This window comes from Neophocaena asiaeorientalis, unplaced genomic scaffold, assembly GCF_003031525.2.
Source record: "Neophocaena asiaeorientalis asiaeorientalis breed wild unplaced genomic scaffold, Neophocaena_asiaeorientalis_V1.1 scaffold71, whole genome shotgun sequence".
Taxonomy (NCBI): Eukaryota; Metazoa; Chordata; class Mammalia; order Artiodactyla; family Phocoenidae; genus Neophocaena; species Neophocaena asiaeorientalis.
Genome location: NW_020175439.1, coordinates 2967803 through 2989348, shown reverse-complemented (window position 1 = coordinate 2989348; position 21546 = coordinate 2967803). Strand labels below are relative to the sequence as shown.

At 39.6% G+C, this 21546-nt stretch overlaps 1 protein-coding gene across 2 annotated transcripts in view; it reads left to right on the top strand.

Annotated features, from left to right (window-relative positions):
* Positions 1–21546, top strand: part of ALDH1A2 (aldehyde dehydrogenase 1 family member A2) — a 198404-nt gene that overhangs the window by 27401 nt on the left and 149457 nt on the right. For both annotated transcript variants that reach the window (XM_024767811.1, XM_024767809.1), the window contains exon 2: positions 5785–5909. The gene's annotated coding sequence lies outside the window, so the exon portion shown is untranslated. The remainder of the gene's footprint in view (positions 1–5784; positions 5910–21546) is intronic.

Genomic DNA, 21546 nt, shown 5'->3' with positions numbered 1-21546 from the left:
TCTCTTGAAGACAGCATATATATGGGTCTTATTTTTGTATCCATTCAGCCAGTCTATGTCTTTTGGTTGGAGCATTTAATCCATTTACATTTAAGCTAATTATCGATATGTATGTTCCTATTACCATTTTCTTAATTGTTTGGGGTTTGTTATTGTAGGTCTTTTCCTTCTCTTATGTTTCCTGCCTAGAGAAGTTCCTTTCACATTTGTTGTAAAGCTGGTTTGGCAGTGCTTAATTCTCTTAGCTTTTGCTTGTCTGTAAAGGTTTTAATTTCTCCATCAAATCTGAATGATATCCTTGCTGGATAGAGTAATCTTGGTTGTAGGTTTTTCTCCTTCATCATTTTAAATATGTCCTGCCAGGCCCTTCTGGCTTGCAGAGTTTCTGCTGAAAGATCAGCTGTTAACCTTATGGGGATTCCCTTGTGTGTTATTTGTTGTTTTTCCCTTGATGCTTTTAATATGTTTTCTCTGTGTTTAATTTTTGATAGTTTGATTAATATATGTCTTGGTGTGTTTCTTCTTGGATTTATCCTGTTTGGGACTTGCTGCGCTTCCTGAACTTGATTGACTATTTCCTTTCCCATGTTAGGGAAGTTTTCAACTATAATCTCTTCAAATATTTTCTCAGACCCTTTCTTTTTCTCTTCTTCTTCTGGGACCCCTATAATTCGAATGTGGGTGCATTTAATGTTGTTGCAGAGGTCTTGGAGACTGTCCTCTATTCTTTTCACTCTTTTTTTTTTTATTCTGCTCTGCCCTAGTTGTTTCCAATATTTTATCTTCCAGGTCACTTATCTGTTCTTCTGCCTAAGTTATTCTGCTATTGATCTCATCTAGAGTATTTTTAATTTCATTTATTGTGTTGTTCATCGTTGTTTGTTTCATCTTTAGTTCTTCTAGGTCCTTGTTAAATGTTTTTTGCATTTTCTCTATTCTATTTCCAAGATTTTGGATCATCTTTACTATCATTATTCTGAATTCTTTTTCAGGTAGACTGCCTATTTCCTCTTCATTTGTTAGGTCTGGTGGGGTTTGCCTTGCTCCTTCATCTGCTTTGTGTTTTCTGTCTTCTCATTTTGCTTAACTTACTGTGTTTGGAGTCTCCATTTCGCAGCCTGCAGGTTTGTAGTTCCCGTTGTTTTTGGTGTCTGTCCCCAGTGGCTAAGGTTAGTTCAGTGGGTTGTGTAGGCTTCCTGATGGAGGGGACTAGTGCCTGTGTTCTGGTGGGTGAAGCTGGATCTTGTCTTTCTGCTGGGCAGGTCCATGTCTGGTGGTGTGTTTTGGGGTGTCTGTGGCCTTATTATGATTTTAGGCAGCCTCTCTGCTAATCGATGGGGTTGTGTTCCTGTCTTGCTTATTGTTTGGCATAGGGTGTCCAGCTTGCTGGTCGTTGAGTGAAGCTGGGTCTTGGCGTTGAGATGGAGATCTCTGGGAGATTTTCGCCATTTGATATTATGTGGAGCTGGGAGGTCTCTTGTGGAGCAGTGTCCTGAATTTGGCTTTGCCACCTCAGAGACACAGCCCTGATGCCTGGCTGGAGCACCAAGCGCCTTTCATCCACATGGCTCAGAATAAAAGGGAGAAAAGAGAGAGAGAGGGAGATAGGGAGGGAGGGGGAGAGAGAGAGAGAGAGACAGAGAGACAGAGAGACAGAGAGACAGAGAGAAAAGATAAAATAAAATAAAGTTATTAAAATAAAAACTAATTATTAAGAAAAAAATTTTTTAAGTAAAAAAAAAAACAAACGAAAAAAACGGGCGGATAGAACCCTAGGACAAATGGTGAAAGCAAAGCTATACAGACAAAATCTCACATAGAAGCATAGGCATACACACTCAGAAAAAGAGGAAAAGGGGAAAAAATAATAAATCTTGCTCTCAAAGCCCACCTCCTCAATTTGGGATGATTCGTTGTCTATTCAGGTATTCCACAGATGCAGGGTACATAAAGTTGATTGTGGAGATTTAATCCACTGGTCCTGAGGCTGCTGGGAAAAATTTCCCTTTCTCTTCTTTGTTCACACAGCTCCTGGAGTTCACATTGGATTTGTTGCTGCACCTCTGTGTGTAGGTCACCTGAGGGCGTCTCTTCTTTGCTCAGACAGGATGGGGTGAAAGGAGCAGCTGATTCAGGGGCTCTGGCTCATTCAGGCTGGGGGCAGGGAGGGTACGGAGTGTGGGGCGAGCCTGCGGCGGCAGAGGCCGACATGACATGCAACAGCCTGAGGCGCGCCGTGCGTTCTCCTGGGGAAGTTGTCTCTGGACCATGGGACCCTGGCAGTGGTGGGCTGCACAGGCTCCCGGGAGGGGAGGTGTGGATAGTGACCTGTGGTTGCACACAGGCTTCTTGGCAGCTGCAGCAGCAGCCTTAGCGTCCCACGCCCGTCTCTGGGGTCCGCACTGATAGCCGCGGCTCGCGCCCGTCTCTGGAGCTCCTTTAAGCAGTGCTATTAATCTCTCCTCGCGCACCAGGAAACAAAGAGGCAAGGAAAAGTCTCTTGCCTCTTCGGCAGCTCCAGACTTTTTCCCGGACTCCCTCCTGGCTGGCTGTGGTGCACTAGCCCCTTCAGGCTGTGTTCACGCCGCCAGTCCTCTCCCTGGGATCTGACCAAAGCCCGAGCCTCAGCTCCCAGCCCCCGCCTGCCCACCCTGGCGGGTGAGCAGAGAAGCCTCTTGGGCTGGTGAGTGCTGGTCGGTGCCGATCCTCTGTGCGGGAATCTCTCCGCTTTGCCCCCCGCACCCCTGTTGCTGTGCTCTCCTCCTTGGCTCCAAAGCTTCCCCCTCTCCATCACCTGCAGTATCTGCCTGCGAAGGGGCTTCCTAGTGTGTGGAAACCTTTCCTCCTTCACAGCTCCCTCCCACTGGTGCAGGTCCCATCCCTATTCTTTTGTCTCTGTTTTTTTTTCTTTTGCCCTACCCAGGTATGTGGGGAGTTTCTTGCCTTTTGGGAGGTTGGACGTCTTCTGCCAGCGTTCAGTAGGTGTTCTGTAGGAGCTGTTCCACATGTAGATGTATTTCTGATGTATTTGTGGAGAGGAAGGTGATGTCTGTGTTTTACTCTTCTGCCATCTTGAAGCTCCTCCTCTGTAATTTTAATTACGCTAGTCTTGCTATACTTGCTGTTTTCAGCTGTTTTAATTACTCTAGTCTTGCTATACTTGCTAATTACTGTTTTCAAATATTTATTATGTAGGTGAACTTTAAAATCATTTTTAAATTTTCATATCCTCCCAAGTCTAATTAATGAAAAAGCATTAACTTTATGGATAAACTTATAATATTGAATTTTCCCTTCAAAAATATAATTCTCATCTCTCCATTTATTCAAGCCTTTTTTATGTTCTCAAGTAAGGTTTCTTGTTTTCTCCACTGTGTCTTGCAAATTCTTAAATTTATTTCTAGGCATTTGATATTTAGTTGTCTTTATTTTTGGAGTTAGGATGAGATCCCTGTTTTAATTCTGTTTTCTGACTGACCATTAATTATAAGCAAATTTCTGCATGTATATCTTTTATCTGCCCATTCTAATGAACTTCCTTATAGTTTTAAATAGGTTTCTAGTTGACATTGTAGTGAACAGCATTAGTTGCCTGCTTGGAATCTCTTAAGCCCCCTTTCTAATAGGACCAGATTTTTATTTGGACATCCACCTTTTTTTCTAGGCAACTATAGGCTTTGAGTGGAACACTGAGTAAGGGTAAATACAGGTTTAAGGTTTAAGGGTAAAAACAGATTAGTCTAACCTATGAGAACCATTTTTCCACCTTGAAACAATGCCTGGTTCAGAAATAACAATGTGGTTTAATCTGGGCCAATGAAATTTGACAAGAAACTTTCAGAGGCTTTAGAAAGGAATTCCTCAACTCTCTGAAAGCTGTAAGAACCCAGTTCTCTGTCATCCCCTGGACATGAACAAGGAAGCTTATAGCCCCAACTACTGTAGACACCCATCCTATAACTTTAGGGGAAACTAGCCTTTCAATTAAGCTGACACAGGAACCAGGACATGAAGGCAGAATGCAGCTGAGTCCTTGATGATATCACTGAATTACTGGATCAATCAACCCTAAGGCCCATGCCATTTCTGGGCTTTCAGTTATGTAAACCAGTAATGTTTAATATTTTCAAAACCAGTTTGAACAGGATTTCTGTTAATTTCAATGTTGAAGAGCCCTAACTTGTTTGGTGTCTTAAATTTTTAAGATAGAATATAATATGAACTATAAATAATCATCATTTACTCTCTTTTTTCTTCTTAATCCTTATATTTATTTCTTTTTCTTCCCTTATTATATGGGCAGAAATCATTACAAAAATACTGAATCATAATAATAAAAACAGGCATCCTTGTATTGTTCCTTAATTTACTGACAATGTCTTTAGTGGGCCATTCATTAAGTTTCATGTTTCCTGTTTCTCATGATAAGACTTTTAAAAAAAAATTTAAGCAATATGATTTTAAAAACAAGAATGAGTTTGGATTTTATCAAATGTCTTGAATATTTAATGAGGATATTGCATTTCAAAAAATTCTTCTGTTTCTTGTTATGTTATTACTTAATTATACTATATTTTAAATGTTCTACTGTTGAGCTAGCCTTGTATTCCTGAAAAGACCCCTATTTAGTCATGATATACATATTCATATACTGCTAGATTTAATTTTCCAGTATTTAGTTTTTGATTTCTTTTTGGCTTGGAAATTATAAGTAGGTGATTTGTGTTTTCTTTGTCAGACTTTGATATCAAACTAATACTATACATGAAGAAAAGAACTGGAAAGATTTCCATATTTCTCTAGCCTATGGAACAATTTAAATAACCCAAGAATGATCTGTTCCTTAAAAATAATGTGTTCTATTTATATACCGATATGAACCAACCTCCTCTTTGGTTAGCAGATCTTGGAGAAGGTTTTAGTATCTACTATAGTTATTGTTGTTTATATGTCTTAAGTAATTTTTGATCAGTTATGCTTTTCTAGAAATTCTTTTATTTGATGTAGAGTTTTAAAATTAGTAATACTGATGTAGCATACAATTTTAAAGCATCCTTTCTCATTTCAAAAATTATTTACTTATATTTTCCTCTCCTTTTTCCTTAGTCTCAGTTGCTAGAGGTATATCTGTTTTCATAGTTATTTTTGAAGAACGATGCCTTGATTTTTGTCAGTTTTGTTTTATTTAAAATCAACTAGTTTCTTATTTTTCTTAATATATTTCCCCTGATTTAGTTTAATTTCTTTCATTGTTCTTATTTATTTCTTTAAGTTTACTGATTTTAATTTATATTCTTCCTTGTAGAAGTAATTCAGGTTTTGAGTTTTCCTCTTGAGAACTGCTTTAGTTGTATAAATATATTTTGGTATATTGTGTTTAATTGTTGTTAATTCTTAGAAAAATCTGTCATTTCTGTTTGATTTCCCTTAGACCAAATAGTTATTTGTCAGTGTGATTTTTTATTAGTTTTATTAGTAGTTTTATTAGTTTTATTAGTAGTATCTAACTTTATTGTAGAATATTCAGAGAATGTGTGCTAAGATTTCAAATTTGTGGGAAATATTGTAAATGTCTTTGTGGCCTAATATACAATCAAAGTTTTTAACAGTCTGCAAGCTTTTGAAGAATATCTTTGCATTGCACAAAGTTATATATTTATATAATCAAGATGAATGCTTATGTAAATTTGTTACTTTATTATACTTATATTAGTTTTCTATTATTGCATAACAAATTACCACAAACCTAGCATCTTAATACAACACAAATTTATTATCTTACAGATTGTATGGGCCAAGATGGCATTGACGGTTCCTCTGCTCAAACCTCACAAGGCTAAAATCAAGCTGTTGGCCAGCCATCAGCCAGTGTCCTTACCTGGAGGCTCGACTAGAGAAAGCCATTCTAAGTATGTCAGGTTTTTGGTAGAATTCTTTTCCTTTTGGTTGAAAGAATGTTTCCATTGTGTTGCTAGTTGTTGGTTGGGAGCTGCTTTCAGACCCTAGGGTTGCTTTCAGGTCCTTGCCATACAACCCCCTCCATAAGCCCTCTCTGACTTCCAAATTTCTTAGTTTGGGAACAGCCTTGTTCATTTTAAGGGTTCCTCTAATTAGATCTAGCTCACCCAGGATAACCTCCCTTTTGTTTAACTCAAAGTCAGCTGATTAGGGATATAAATTATAGTTGCAAAATCCCTTCATCCATTAACATAATACAATCACAGGAGTGATATCCCATTGTATTCAAGCCTGGCCCATGCTCAAGGAGAGTGGACTATAGCGAGTGTATATACCTGCGGTGGGAAACTTGGGGACCAACTAAGAATTCTGTCTGCCACACTTAACCTATCAAATCCTGAGGAAACTATGTTCAAGTCTTCCGCCATGATAATGGTTTTAAATTCCTGTGTTATTGGAAGGTTTTACTTAATATATGTCTATATTATGCTTTGTTATTTGTTGGGTAGCTTTGCACTGTGTCAGCATGGCTGTGCTCAATGCATCTCCCCAAATTCCCTTTTCTGTATATTTCTGGTTGGGGTGGAGCCACCAGAGAGATTCTCACACAAGTTGTAGAGGACAGAATTAAAAGGGTAGGCATTTTGTAGCTCACATGTGTTGCTGCTTGTCTGCTGATTCACCTTGTAGGTGGGAGGCAGCAGCCAGATTGCACCCACTTCACCTCCCCTGGCTCCTCCTTCAGCTTCTCTGATTCCTGCACTAGGGGTGTGTGTATGTGTGTGTGATTCCACGATGAAGTGTCTCAGCTTCTGTGGGACATCCAAACCACCATGGTCAGGGATAATAAGGGCTATGAGTTTTCAGCAGTTGTTAGTCTGTCCTTGTGGACTCCTGATTGTGTTGGTAGTTTCTGGCTTGTTCTTGTTCACCCTCACTTTTCATGCGTCTTCCCTTTCTGACTGCCTGCCCTATGGACCTCACATATGCTCCCCTGTGCTAGTCACTGAACAAATGCAAATTAAAAACCCCAATAAGATGACAATTCATGCCAATCAGATTGGCAAAAACAAAAAATGTTATAGTATCCAGGGTAAGCCAGGATTTAGATCTACTGCAACACCAGTACATTGCTGGTAGCAGTATAAATTGATATAAAACATTATGAGACAACACCTAGTTTGGCATTATCTAATAAATTTGAAGGTGTGGGTACCCAATGACCCAGCAATTCCACACCAAGAAATACACCCTGGGAAAATGATTGCATAAATGTACCTAGAGAAATGTACAAGATGGCTCTTAGCTGCACTATTTCTAATAGTAAAATAATTAGAAACAACCAGATGCTAAACAATAGTTAAATAGATAAATAAACTGAGTAAATTTTTTTTTTGTGTGTGTGTGTTACGCGGGCCTGTCGCTGTTGTGGCCTCTCTCGTTGCGGAGCACAGGCTCTGGACGCGCAGGCTCAGTGGCCGTGGCTCACAGTCCTAGCCACTCCGCAGCATGTGGGATCTTCCCGGAACGGGGCACGAACCCCCGTCCCCTGCATTGGCAGGCAGACTCTCAACCACTGCACCACCAGGGAAGCCCCTGAGTAAATTTTTATAATGGGATACCATAAAGCAGTTGAAATTAATGAATTATAGTTACAAAAAACAACATAAGTGAATCTCAGAAATAGAATGTTGACCCAAAAAAAGCATGTTGCAGAAGAATTCATAAAGAACAACTCTTTTTACATTAAGGAGAAAACATAGAAAATTGTCCAACAATTTTTAGGAACAAAGTCTACGTGGTAAATCTATGAAGAAATGCAAAGTGATGCTAAAAATAAAGCTCAGGATTATCAGGGGTTATGTCTCAGGAGAGGGGGAGAAGAAGGGGCTTTGAGGGACCAGGCAGGGGACAGTAAGGTAATAGTCCTATTGCTCATCATAAGCTGGGAGATGGGCTCAGAGGTGTTCATTGTATCATGAATTTTTGTACCTTGCATTTGTTTTATTAATAAAGAGAAAAAGTAAAACATTGAAAAAATAATAGAAGAAATGAGCTCTCTGCTTCCCTCTGCTCACTGATTCACCCTGTATGTCTTTGAGAGAGAAGTCTTTTTTTTTTTTTTTGGCTGCACTGCATGGCTTTCAGCATCTCAGTTTCTCCACCAGAGATTGAACCCAGGCCACGGCAGTGACAGCACTAAATCCTAACCACTAGGCCATCAGGAAACTCCAAGAGAAGTCTTTTAAAAACATGATTTAGTTACAATTTTCCCTTTCCTATAGCTCAGTGATTCCCCATTCTTTAAAGAGTGAAGTCCAAACTCCCTAGACAGATATTCAAGGTCTTTCACAAATCTGGCTCCTCCAGACCTGCCCAAATATGTATGTCAATATCCCCCCAAATTAAACACTCCATTTCTTCTGGAAGGGCCCATAAGGGTCCCACAAAGTGCCTTGCTCATTTCCGCCCACAGGTTCTTCCTTGTGCTCTATCCATTCACCTCAAATGCCCTTCCTCTGCCTCTCTTCCCGTTCAAACCCTACTCACCTTATCTCCCTAAGGCCATGACTACTTGCTAACTCATTTATGAACCCTTTCCTCTCAATTCCACTGAACAGTGAAATCTCTCACAGTCAAATGCCTATCCCATTCATGGCATGAATTACTTATCCCTTAATTATATACAGCTTCTTACCTCTTCTTGTCTGTGTGTGTGTATATGTATGTATGTACACATGTTTTTTTTATCCCCAAATAGATGACAGACTCTTCAAAAATAAGAATTATGCTTTATATTTCTTGGTGGGGCCTAAAGGGCTTAGCACAGTAAACATTTGTCATAAACAAAGAAGCTTTCTTCGAGAACTTCAAGATGGCAGAGGAGTAAGACGTGGAGATCACCTTTCTCCCCACAAATACATCAGAAATACATCTACACATGGAACAACTGCTACAGAACACCTGCTGAATACTGGCAGAAGACCTCAGACTTCCCAAAAGGCAAGAAACACCCTCCCTAACCCACCTGGGTAGGGCAAAAGAAAAAAGAAAAAAACAGAAACAAAAAAATAGGCATGGGACTTGCACCTCGGGGAGTGAGCTGTGAAGGAGGAAAAGCCTGCAAAAAAGAGACCCCAAACACAGTAAGTTAAGGAAAATCAGAAGAGAGAGAAATACACAGCAAATGAAGGAGCAAGGTAAAAACCCACCAGGCCAAACAAATGAACAGGAAATAGGCAGTCTACCTGAAACAGAATTCAGAGTAATGATAGTAAAGATGATCCAAAATCTTGGAAATAGAATGGAAAAAATACAAGAAACGTTTAACAAGGACCTAGAAGAAGTAAAGAGCAAACAATGATGAACAACACAGTAAAGGAAATTAAAAATTCTCTGAAAGGGGTCTTCCCTGGTGGCGCAGTGGTTGAGAGTCCGCCTGCTGATGCAGGGGACACGGGTTCATGCGCCGGTCCGGGAGGATCCCACATGCCGTGGAGCGGCTGGGCCCGTCAGCCATGGCCACTGAGCCTGCATGTCCAGAGCCTGTGCTCTGCAACGGGAGACGCCACAATAGTGAGAGGCCTGCATAAAGCAAAAAAAAAGAAAAGAAAAGAAAAGAAAACATTCTCTAAAAGGAATCAATAGCAAATTAACTGAGGCAGAAGAATGGATAAGTGACCTGGAAGATAAAATAGTGGAAATAACTACCACAGAGCATAATAAAGAAAAAAGAATGAAAAGAATTGAGGACAGTCTCAAAGCCCTTTGGGACAACATTAAATGCACCAACATTCTAATTATAGGGGTCCCAGAAGAAAAAGAGAAAAAGAAAGGGACTGAGAAAATATTTGAGGACGTTATAGTTGAAAACTTCCCTAATATGGGAAAGGAAATAGTCAATCAAGTCCAGGAAGTGCAGAGAGTCCCATACAGGATAAATCCGAGGAGAAACATGCCAAGACACATATTAATGAAACTATCAAAAATTAAATACAAAGAAAAAATATTAAAAGCAGCAAGCAAGGGAAAAACAAAAACATACAAGGGAATCCCCATAAAGTTCACAGCTGATCTTTCAGCAGAAACTCTGCAAGCCAGAAGGGAGTGGCAGGACATATTTAAAGTGATGAAAGGGAAAAACCTCCAACCAAGATTACCCAGCAAGCATCTCATTCACATTCGATGGAGAAATTTTGCATTACAAACAAGCAAAAGCTAAGAGGATTCAGCACCACTAAACCAGCTTTACAACAAATGCTAAAGGAACTTCTCTAGGCAGGAAGCACAAGAGAAGGAAAAGACCTACAATAACAAACCCCAAACAATTAAGAAAATGGTAATAGGAACATACATATCGATAATTACCTTAAATGTAAATAGATTAAATGCTCCAACCAAAAGACATAGACTGGCTGAATGGATAAAAAACAAGGCCCATATATATGTTGTCTACAAGAGACCCTCTTCAGACCTAGGGACACATACAGGCTGAAAGTGAGGGAATGGAAAAAGATATTCCATGCAAATGGAAATCAAAAGAAAGCTGCAGTAGCAACACTCATATTAAACAAAACAGACTTTAAAATAAAGACTGTTACAAGAGACAAAGAGGATACTACATGATGATAAAGGGGTCAATCCAAGAAGCAGATATAACAATTGTAAATATTTATGCACCCAACATAGGAGCACCTCAATACATAAGGCAAATGCTAACAACCATAAAAGGGGAAATCAACAGTAACACAATCATAGTAGGGGACTTTAACACCCCACTTTCACCAATGGACAGATCATCCAAACTGAAAATAAATAACACAAGCTTTAAATGATACATTAAACAAGATGGATTTAATTGATATTTATAGGACAGTCCATCCAAAAACAACAGAATATACTTTCTTCTCAAGTGCTCATGGAACATTCTCCAGTATAGATCATGTCTTGGGTCACAAATCAAGCCTTGGTAAATTTAAGAAAATTGAAATCATATCAAGTATCTTTTCTGACCACAATGCTATGAGACTAGATATCAATTACAGGAAATAAATCTGTAAATAATACAAATACATGGAGGCTAAACAATACACAACTAAAGAACCAAGAGATCGCTGAAGAAATCAAAGAGGAAATCAAAAAATAATTAGAAACAAATGACAATGAAAACATGATGACCCAAAACCTATGAGATGCAGCCAAAACAGTTCTAAGAGGGAAGTTTATAGCAATACAGTCCTACCTCAAGAAACAAGAAACATCTCAAGTAAACAACCTAACCTTACACCTAGAGCAGTTAGAGAAAAAAGAACAAAAAACGTCCAAAGTTAGCAGAAGGAAAGAAATCATAGAGAACAGATCAGAAATAAATGAAAAAGAAATGAAGGAAACAATAGCAAAGATCAATAAAACTAAAAGCTGGTTCTTTGAGAAGATAAATTGATAAACCATTCGCCAGATTCATCAAGAAAGAAATGGGGAAGACTCAATAGTAATTAAAGAAGATACAAACAGATGGAGAGATATACCATGTTCTTGGATTGGAAGAATCAACATTGTGAAAATGACTCTACTACCCAAAGCAATCTACAGATTCAATGCAATCCCCATCAAACTACCAATGGCATTTTTCACAGAACTAGAGCAAAAAATTTCAGAATTTGTATGGAAACACAAAAGACCCCAAATAGCCAAAGCAATCTTGGGAAAGAAAAACAGAGCTGGAGGAATCAGGCTCCATGACTTCAGACTATTATATAAAGCTACAATAATCAAGACAGTATGGTACTGGCACAAAAACAGAGATATAGATCAATGGAAAAAAATAGAAAGCCCAGAGGTAAACCCACACACATCGTCACCTAATTTTTGATTAAGGAGGCAAGAATATACAGTGGAGAAAAGGCAGCCTCTTCAATAAGTGGTGCTGGGAAAACTGGACAGGTACATTTAAAAGAATGACATTAGAACATTCCTTAACACCATACACAAAAATATACTCAAAATGGATTAAAGACCTAAATGTAAGGCCAGACACCATAAAACTCTTAGAGGAAAACATAGGTAGAACAGTCTATGACATAAATCACAGCAAGATCCTTTTTGACCCACCTCCTAGAGAAAGGGAAATAAAAACAAAAATAAACATATGGTACCCAATGAAGCTTTTGCACAGCAACGGAAACTATAAACAAGATGAAAAGACAACCCTCAGAATGGGAGAAAATATTTGCATATAAAGCAATTGACAAAGGATTAACCTCCAAAATATACAAGCAGCTCATGCACCTCAACATCAGGAAAACAACCAAGTAATCCAAAAATGAGCAGAGGACCTAAATCGACATTTCTCCAAAGAAGATTGCCAGCAAACACATGAAAGGTTGCTCAACATCACTAATTATTAGAGAAACGCAAATCAAAACTACAATGAGGTTTCACCTCACACCGGTCAGAATGGTCATCATCAAAAAGTCTCCAGACAATAAGTGCTGGGTAGGGTGTAGAGAAAAGGGAACCCTCTTGCACTGTTGGTGGGAAAGTAAATTAATACAGCCACTATGGAGAACAGTATGGAAGTTCCTTAAAAATCTAAAAATAGAACTACTATACGACCCAGAAACCCCACTACTGGGCATATACCCTGAGAAAAGCATAATTCAAAAAGAGTCATGTACCACAATGTTCATTGCAGCTCTATTTACAATAGCCAGGACATGGAAGCAACCTAAGTGTCCATCGACAGATGAATGGATAAAGAAGATGTGGCACATATATACAATGGAATATAACTCAGCCATAAAAGGAAATGAAATTGAGTTATTTGTAGTGAGGTGGATGGACCTAGAGTTTGTCATACAGAATCATGTATGTCAGAAAGAGAAAAACAAATGCCATATGCTAACACATATATGTGGAACTTCAAAATAAATAAATAAATGGTTCTGAAGAACCTAGGGGCAGGACAGGAATAAAGACACAGACATAGAGAATGGACTTGAGGACACGGGGAGCGGAAGGATAAGCTGGGGCAAAGTGAGAGAGTAGCATTGACATATATACACTACCAAATGTAAAATAGATAGCTAGTGGGAAGCAGCTGCATAGCACAGAGAGATCAGCTCCGTGGTTTGTGACCACCTAGAGGGGTGGGATAGGGAGGGTGGGTGGGAGACGCAAGAGGGAGGGGATATGGAGATATATGTATATGTATAGCTGATTCACTTTGTGATACAGCAGAAACTAACACACCATTGTAAAACAACTATACTCCAATAAAGATGTTAAAAAATAAAGAAAACCTATAACTCTGTCTTTATCAAACACACAAATCATCTCACAGTAAAATTGTCGTCATAGAAGTACAACTTTATATGTATTTATGGAGATTCCAGTATAGGCAGAATGCTCTTTTTTTAATAGCTTTTCACAGTTTATCGAGCTTTTGCATAAATTATTTATTCATATCTCAAAACAATCATGTAAAGTAAAAGGGGTAGATATAAATTGCAATTTCTTGTTATTTCTCTGTCTCTTGTACTATACTGTGAATGTTTCGAGGATTAGAAACTATGTTGACTGTGACACCCAGGGTGTGGTATGTCCATGGCACATAATCTTTGAATACAAATATATGTTGATATAGGGATTGAGCAGAACCCTCCCTTTACTGTTGAGAAAACTGAAGCCCAAGAGAAAGTAGCTACCTGTCCAAAACCATGCAGTTTAGTGGGAGGGTGAGGATTCAAATCTGAACCTTTGGACTCTGGTTCCAGTTCACCTTCTACAATTGCTCAGAGACAGTGGAGAAATCCCATTTTGTCATAAAGTGAAAGGAGATTTTGGCTTATAGTAGATTTTTATTCAATCTTTCCCAATTTCTTTATGAGTATGCTATTTCATAGAGTGAATACACTATAGTTGGGAAAAAGATTCCTTTGGTAGAATTGCAGTTCTCTGTGAGTGAGGCTGAGGCCAAGGGATTGGTCTTGCTAGTGTCATTTGACCTGGACGACTCCACAGCCCCAGTCATGTGCATCTCCAAATTACACACAGCTGATCACTCAGGCCAAGGGTTATCTTGTGCAAATCTATCTCCAGAACTGCAAAAAAACAAAAGCATGTGCCCTGTAGATAGTACATTAGCAACAACATCTCTGTGTGGGGCAGCTAGTATTACAACTGTAACTTTAGTATTTCAGGAGCCTAAATAATTCATCAGGCTTGGGATCAGGGTGAGGGATCACAAGTTCCACAAGGAAGCCCATTGCCCTGGAAGTTCATGCATTCCCCCCACCAGGAAGATGCTGGACACAATATCTTGAGAAAGGCATTGAAGTTCCCCCCATATCTCTCAGCAATTAGGTTAGGGGTCCATTGCCTGCTTTTTGAGCTCTGCCAGTGGAGCTCCCCAGATGCCTACTGGTTCTGTATAGTAACCCAGCCTGCTCTCCATACAGTCCTGAGAATCTGGGAATTCCTTCTTATTCTAGCAAGTAACTATTGCTCTTTTGGTTGGTTATATTGTCAGTCATGTCTATAAAAGTGCTAGATCAGAAGGCTTTCCTTCCAGGAGTTACTCCACGAATTATAATTCTAACTGCTCCATTAAGCACAGAGGGCACAAAAATCTGTTTTTAAAGTTCTTTCCAAGGTAGCCCTCTTCTCCTAATTTTGTATTTGTTGTAGCGCAATGGGAAGAATCAGCAATGGTTACTGGTCCATTTCTCAGTAAAGGGCAAAGTAAAGGGTGAACTTTACCTTGTCCTTAGATAAGACATAGCATCCTAACCTAAAGAACATCCTGGAACTCTCCATATCCTTCTAGGAGACTCCCATGAGAAACTGAGGCACACATGCAATGTAAGTTTCCTTCATTTCAGAAATCCACCAAGGTTGCTTTTTTTAAAAATTATTATTATTACAATGTTTGAAAATTTAATTTGTTAGCTGGTGAAAAATATATTACAGTGACCTCCAGAAATTTTGAAACAAAACCATATAGTTTCAAGTAGACCATTATCTAGGATTCCCTGCAGAATATACCACTGGCAGCAAAACATTTGTTATTGGTGGTGAATTAACAGTGTGTTTTGAAATGCCATATTTCTCAATGGAAGTGTGCTCTCAAAACACCTCTAAACATCTGATTTAATACAAAGAATTTGGAGACTACAATAGTAGCTACTCATATGGACCTTTTGCAGATTGATCTCTGAATAATTGATCAAATCTCCACCTAGCTGAGGTGCTTTAATGGTTGAATTGATAAAAAGTAACCAATCAATTAATGATCACCATAAGCAGTAGAGAAGAAATTTAAAGTCAACTCCATTTGATCTGAATTGAATGTAGTTGTAGCTAATGTGTGCTTGCCCAGGGAAATCTTTGATTCCATGACTGTCATGTCCTCTATGATGTGAGTTCATTGATCTTCTGGGTACAAAGATAAAGAACATCTGTTTACCCAAATATTTGCTCAGAAAGATTTAAGGGGAAGTATGTTGACTAAATGAAGGAAGGTCACTTCTATTTTTGCTGTTTCTGTGATATCAAAGGGTTTGACTGATGAAACTTGGTATGCTACTAAAGGATATGAAGGAGAACATTACAGTCGATTTGAAAATGGCAGTCAGTTATATTTATCAAATGAGCATTAAAATATTATCTTTGGTACATGGAGAGAGGCAAAGCGATTTTGAAAGCAGCTTAATATACTGTCTGAAAACATGTTGGGCATGTTGTTTGTATTGTCTATAGTATGGTATATTGTTCTTATCCACATTGATGCAATTCAGTTCAACAAACATTTTTTGAATATATAAGTGCTTGGGACTGTGCTAGATCCTGGGTACATGAAGATGAATGAAAAAGAGCCTGGGCCTTCAAGATGATCTCAATCCAATTAAGAAACCACATACATAGTTGGTAAATTTTGTAAATGTGTAAATGGTTGAACTGAGTAAACTCTTAATCCATGGAATTCCCAGAACTTTTTGCCCTTAAAAGGATGTCAAGGCTTCCCTGGTGGCATAGTGGTTGAGAGTCCGCCTGCTGATGCAGGGGACGCAGGTTTGTGTCCTGGTCTGGGAAGATCCCACATACCGCGGAGCGGCTGGGTCCTTGAGCCATGGCCACTGAGCTGGCGTGTCTGGAGCCTGTGCTCCGCAACAGGAGAGGCCACAGCAGTGAGAGGCCCGCATACTGCAAAAATAAATAAATAAATAAATAAATAAAAATAAAAAAAGGATGTCAAAGAGAGAGGCTGATTAACTCTTATGAAAGGAGATTGTCCTTAAATGGAATGAACTGAGACCCAGGATGTTGTCTTCAGCTTCACAGATCTAAAAGTTAATTTCATAGTGTCACTCAAATATGACTAAGCCCTGGAGGACTGACTCAAGTCACCAAATTCACTAGAGGCTGACTAATGAATGAGATGTCTGTTTATTAATTTACAATGTGAAAAACAACCATGTTACTCCTTTTGGCTGATCAACACACGCCTTTTAGTAATAGTCTTTGCAGAAGCCAGATTGCTCTTGAAAGCTTGGAAAGCATGGATCAGAACAGAGGGAATTGGCGGCCTCAACAACTGCTCTTCCACCCACAGGCTGTTGCCCTTCAGGAAGGATTTGCTTCTCATTCCACACTCAGGGATTCTCTCTCTAGGCTGCAGACCCTTCTGATCCTCATCTTCTTGTCTCCTTTTCGTATTCCCTTTTCATCAGCCTTTTCAATTTTCACCTTTCAGTCCCTCTGCTTTGGGATTGATGTTTCCTTAGATGGTCCCTGGACCTCAGCCTGACTTTCACTGCTCGCTTCTGTCCTTCAGATAACTTTTGGCACTGTCGCTGCTCACTCCCACGTCTAGCCCAGCAACCAGAATCTTTCTCCATCCAAAAGCCTAGCATCCCCATCCCCATCACTTTGTCCTGGAGGGGATTCAGAAAGTAACCTGATTGATGATGTACCTATTTCTACTACAGAAATCTATCCATGGAAGGAATGAGACCATTGTGTCCATTGGTCATGACTCCATCAGCAATCCTGGAGACCATTTCTTCTTTTGAGAGAGAGCTCAGTGTGGGGGGTTGAACTCACAGGCCCCAGAGTCAGAGCTTTGGTTTCTATTTTTTCTTCACCACTTAATAGCTGTGGTGCCTTTGGCAAGTTATGAACTGCTTTGCACCTCAGTTTCCTCTTTTATAGAAAGGGGATTATAACAGTTCATATCTCAGAGGTTCTGAGGTGTAAATGAATTATATAACAATCCATATGGCACATAGTAAGCACAAAATACTGTTACTGCTCTTGGTCTATATTTTTTCTGGATTCCAAGTAGCCCCTTTCCTTTATGAGAGCACAATGACCTCAGATGTTTCACAATGCAGCTGAGTGGGCTATAGTTTCAGGGTAACACCCTCTTGATGTGATGCAGTAGAGGACCAGATTAGATTAGATAACATATTCATACTTGCTTACCATCTCCAGCATACACAACTTAACATCTGCCTCATCACAGTGACAACAGCCACCACTTATTTAGCACTTTTTAATGTGTCAGGCACCATGTGAATAGCTTTATGAATATTACCACATGTAACATTGGCAACACCCTTATAAACCGAAGGTATTGTTTTTGCAGTTCTAAAGATGAGGAAACTGGGCTTCCTGGTTTTAGCACGTTGTCTGGAATGGACGGCAACTGGAGGAGCTCTTACTTGAACCGAGGTCTTCCCAGTTCTAGAACCCAGGCTTTTTTCCTTCTCCATGATGCTCTACAGTCTGCCCCATAAAATGAAGAGTTGTCTTTAAGTTGTCTTTAAGTTGTCTGCATATTCTAGGGGCACCTTCTTATAGACTCCCAAAATAAGGACATGGACCTATTGTCCATAATCAGTTCAAGCCAGACACCTGGAATTTCTTGGGACAGCCCTGATTGTACGTTTTGGCACAGCTGTCCTGCATTTTGTTTATTTGTTTTGCTGCAATTGTTGCTATTGTTGTTTTTATTTTGGTGCCAATTCAGGATTCCTTATTCCTAACAGGAACCAATTAACTGAACCTTTATGTCTGAATACCCTCTGACTGAAGACCAATTTACTAATCTTAGAGTTAATAAATTCTTGACCTAGAATTCCTAATTGCCCCTCCTTTTAGGGACAGGATTGATCCTGGGCTAGACCCCAGGGTTGGAGTCAATCCATCATATTGATTAGAGGACTTGGTGGCTACAGGTCAAGGATACCATCCTCATACCCACCTCTATTAGGGCTTCCATTGTCCCTTCTCCGGCTCCCTTCAATTCCTTTGGGGAATCAGTCCCCAAAAACTCTGTCCTTGGACGCTTGCTCAAGCCTGGCTTCGGCGTCTGGCTTCTGGGTTTTCAGCACAAAACCCACAAGTGCTACCCTTGGAGATCCAAAGTCCTGAGGTGAACTGGGAACTTTGATTCTAGCCCCACAGGGCAGGCTCTTTACCCCCATATTTTCCAGGCTAACGTTCTTGTCTTTCTACCTTCTCCATTTCTTGTTAACATACCTTTATCCTCTAGGTCTCCCAGGTTTGTAATCTTGGAGTCACCTTCGATGTGTCTCTGAACTTATACTACATATTTAGCCTTCTACCATAGTTATCTCTTACATTTGCCTTATCTTTTCTGATCTCACTGACAGCCCTAAACCTTTTTATTATGTATATGAATTACCAAAATAATCTGTGAACCCCAGAGTTTTTAACCTGGGAAACAAGCACCCCCTGGGAGGTCCATAGATGAGCTTTAATGGGTCTGTAAAACGCCTGAAATTATTTTTTGAAATACTGGTGTGCTGGTATTCATGCATGCATTTTTCTATGTAAAATAAGTTTTCATCAATCTCTCAAGAGAGTTGTATTAATTTCCAATTACCATTGAAACAAATTACCAAAAATTTAGTGGCTTACAGCAACACAAATTTATTCTCTTAAAAGTCTGGAAGTCAGACTTCTGAAATCGAAGTGTTGCCAGGGCTGCATTCCTTCTGGAGGCTTCTATGTCCTTGCCTTTTTTAGTTTCTAGGGGCCACCTGTATTCTGTAGTTTGTGGTCACTTCCCTGCATCACTCCAACCTCTTGCCTCTGTTGTCATATCTCCTACTATTCACTCTGATCTTCTGCCTCCCTCTTATAAGGACTCTGGTAATTACATTGGGCCCGTTCTGGTAATCCAGGGTACTCTCCTCCTCTCAAGGTTCTTAATTTAATCACATTTGAAAAGTCCCTTTTGCCATATAAGGTAACATTCACAGGTTCCAGGCATTAGAATATGGACATCTTTAGGGTACCGTTATTTGACCTACCATGGAGTTAATACCCCAAATATGCTGTCTTCACTGGCTTCTTTAGCAACCTAGACAATTATTTCTCAAACATCACTCTCACTTGCTATCTCCTGTATAAGTTTGTAATTACTTCCTCTTACCTATAGATCAATGTACACTCTGAATCCAGCATTCAAGGCCATTAGCCAGCAGGCCCCAATTCATCTCTCTAATCTCATTCCCAGTGTTCCCCAGCTGGGACACTCTAAGTCATTCCCCTGAGAAAGCATTATTATTCCCAGCTCCACCCTGTTCACACTGTTCACTGCCAAGAATAACCTCCTGACTCACTCCTCTCCACCACTGTAATTTCCTCCCTTTTTTATGAAAGACTTTCTTCCATGTCATTTATCATTCATGATGTTTTCCTTTATGAAGCCTTAGACTCATTGTTGACCAGTACTGTACTCGTGTTTTACTTTGACTTATCCTCTGGCTGAGGATGAGTAAATATTCTAAGAACGAAAGTTTCTTTCACATTCCTCAAAATGCCTAGAGGAGCTTATGAATGAATAGTTCCTTTTCTCTTTTCCATCTTTTCCCAGAAAACAACTCTATACTCCACAGATACACTGTGTCTTTCATTTTGGTCCTTTCTCTACCATCCAACATTAGCTATTCTGAAATATTATCATCAAGTGACTTGCACAAAGAAAATAAAGTTTCATGGACAAGAATTTTTTAAAGTATTCAATTAAAAGAAACTATCTTTATTTCAACCTCTGGTATTTAAAAGTCTAAGAGGTATTTTTCAGATTTTCCCCCATCAGGGATGGAGAAAAGGCACAATTTAGAAAAGCTTAGGGGCTTCCCTGGTGGTGCAGTGGTTTAAGAATCCGCCTGCCAATGCAGGGGACATGGGTTCAAGCCCTGGTCCAGGAAGATCCCACATGCTGTGGAGCAACTAAGCCCGTGTGCCACAACTACTGAAGCCTGCGTGTCTAGAGCCCGTGCCCTGCAACAAGAGAAGCCACTGCAATGCGAAGCCCGCGCACCGCAACAGAGTAGCCCCCCACTTGCCACAACTAGAGAAAGCCCATGCACAGCAACGAAGACCCAATGCAGCCAAAAATAAATAAAATAAATTTTTTTTAAATAGAGAAGCTTAAAGAGGGGGATTATTTTACCTATAGTACAAATGGAATATGTTGTTTATCTATAGTGAGTTGGAAATATCACAGTCTGTCTTCTCCTCTTCCCATCCACTGGTGGCATGGGCTTAGCCAAAGCTCCTGGACAACTTCTTATAAAATTCTCTTCAGAACTCTGGGCAAAGCCCCTGATTGACAGTAGGACTCCTCCACTCCCACATTCTTCATTTGCTACTTCTCTTGGCTCTAACTGCAAATTTCTTTCCTCTAAGAACCCAGTTGCCTTTTTGACTCTATTTCAAATGGCTCATTCTTCTACATCCCCTTTCCTGCCTACATCTCTGAGACAAGGGAAAAAGACCAGCTTTCCTGAGTCCTCACTATTTCCCCTGCCTTATTCCTTTGAGCTCCAAATTCTTGGGCCACACTGCCTTCCACTGTCATCTTGCTTTTTTTTTTTAAGTGTGGTCAATATTTAAAATGTTTATTATATAAAATTACTTTTATAGTTAGAAAACATGAAGAAATAATGATTTCATAGGCTTTCCTCTCTGTGTCTGGAAACTGCTGGCAGAGGTACTTGGGGAATGCCCATCGTCAGACTGAAATGTAAAGTGACAGTAATAAAAACTTTATAGTCCCCTCATGTCAAGTGAGTTGAACTCAGAAGGCCCCTTTCTTTCTTTCTTTCTTCTTTCCTTCCTCCTTTTCTTTAACTAAGAAGTTTTTTTACTCAGAGTTCCTATAGGTGTTGGGTGTGGTTATTTCTGCTAAGTTACATTCCAAATGGTTGAGATGGGGTCTAGACTATAAATAGGATCCTTAAATAATGTCCAAAAAAGAAAACACATGTATACATAATCACATATTCTAAACCATATGTAGCCAACATTGGTTTGCTAACACAACAGCCATCTCCCTTTCCTTTTCTTTATCATAGCAGGGCCCCTGTTCCACTCCAGAGGTGATTCCTCTCCCATGTGACTCAAGGATAAATCTTGACTGGTATAAGCCAATTGTCAGACACAATTTCTCTTGCCAGTGATTGTTTTAAACATGGACATGTGATCTAGTCCTGGACAACATATAATAATGAGCAAATATCTACTGGGGAATGTTGGGAAGCATTCGCTTCA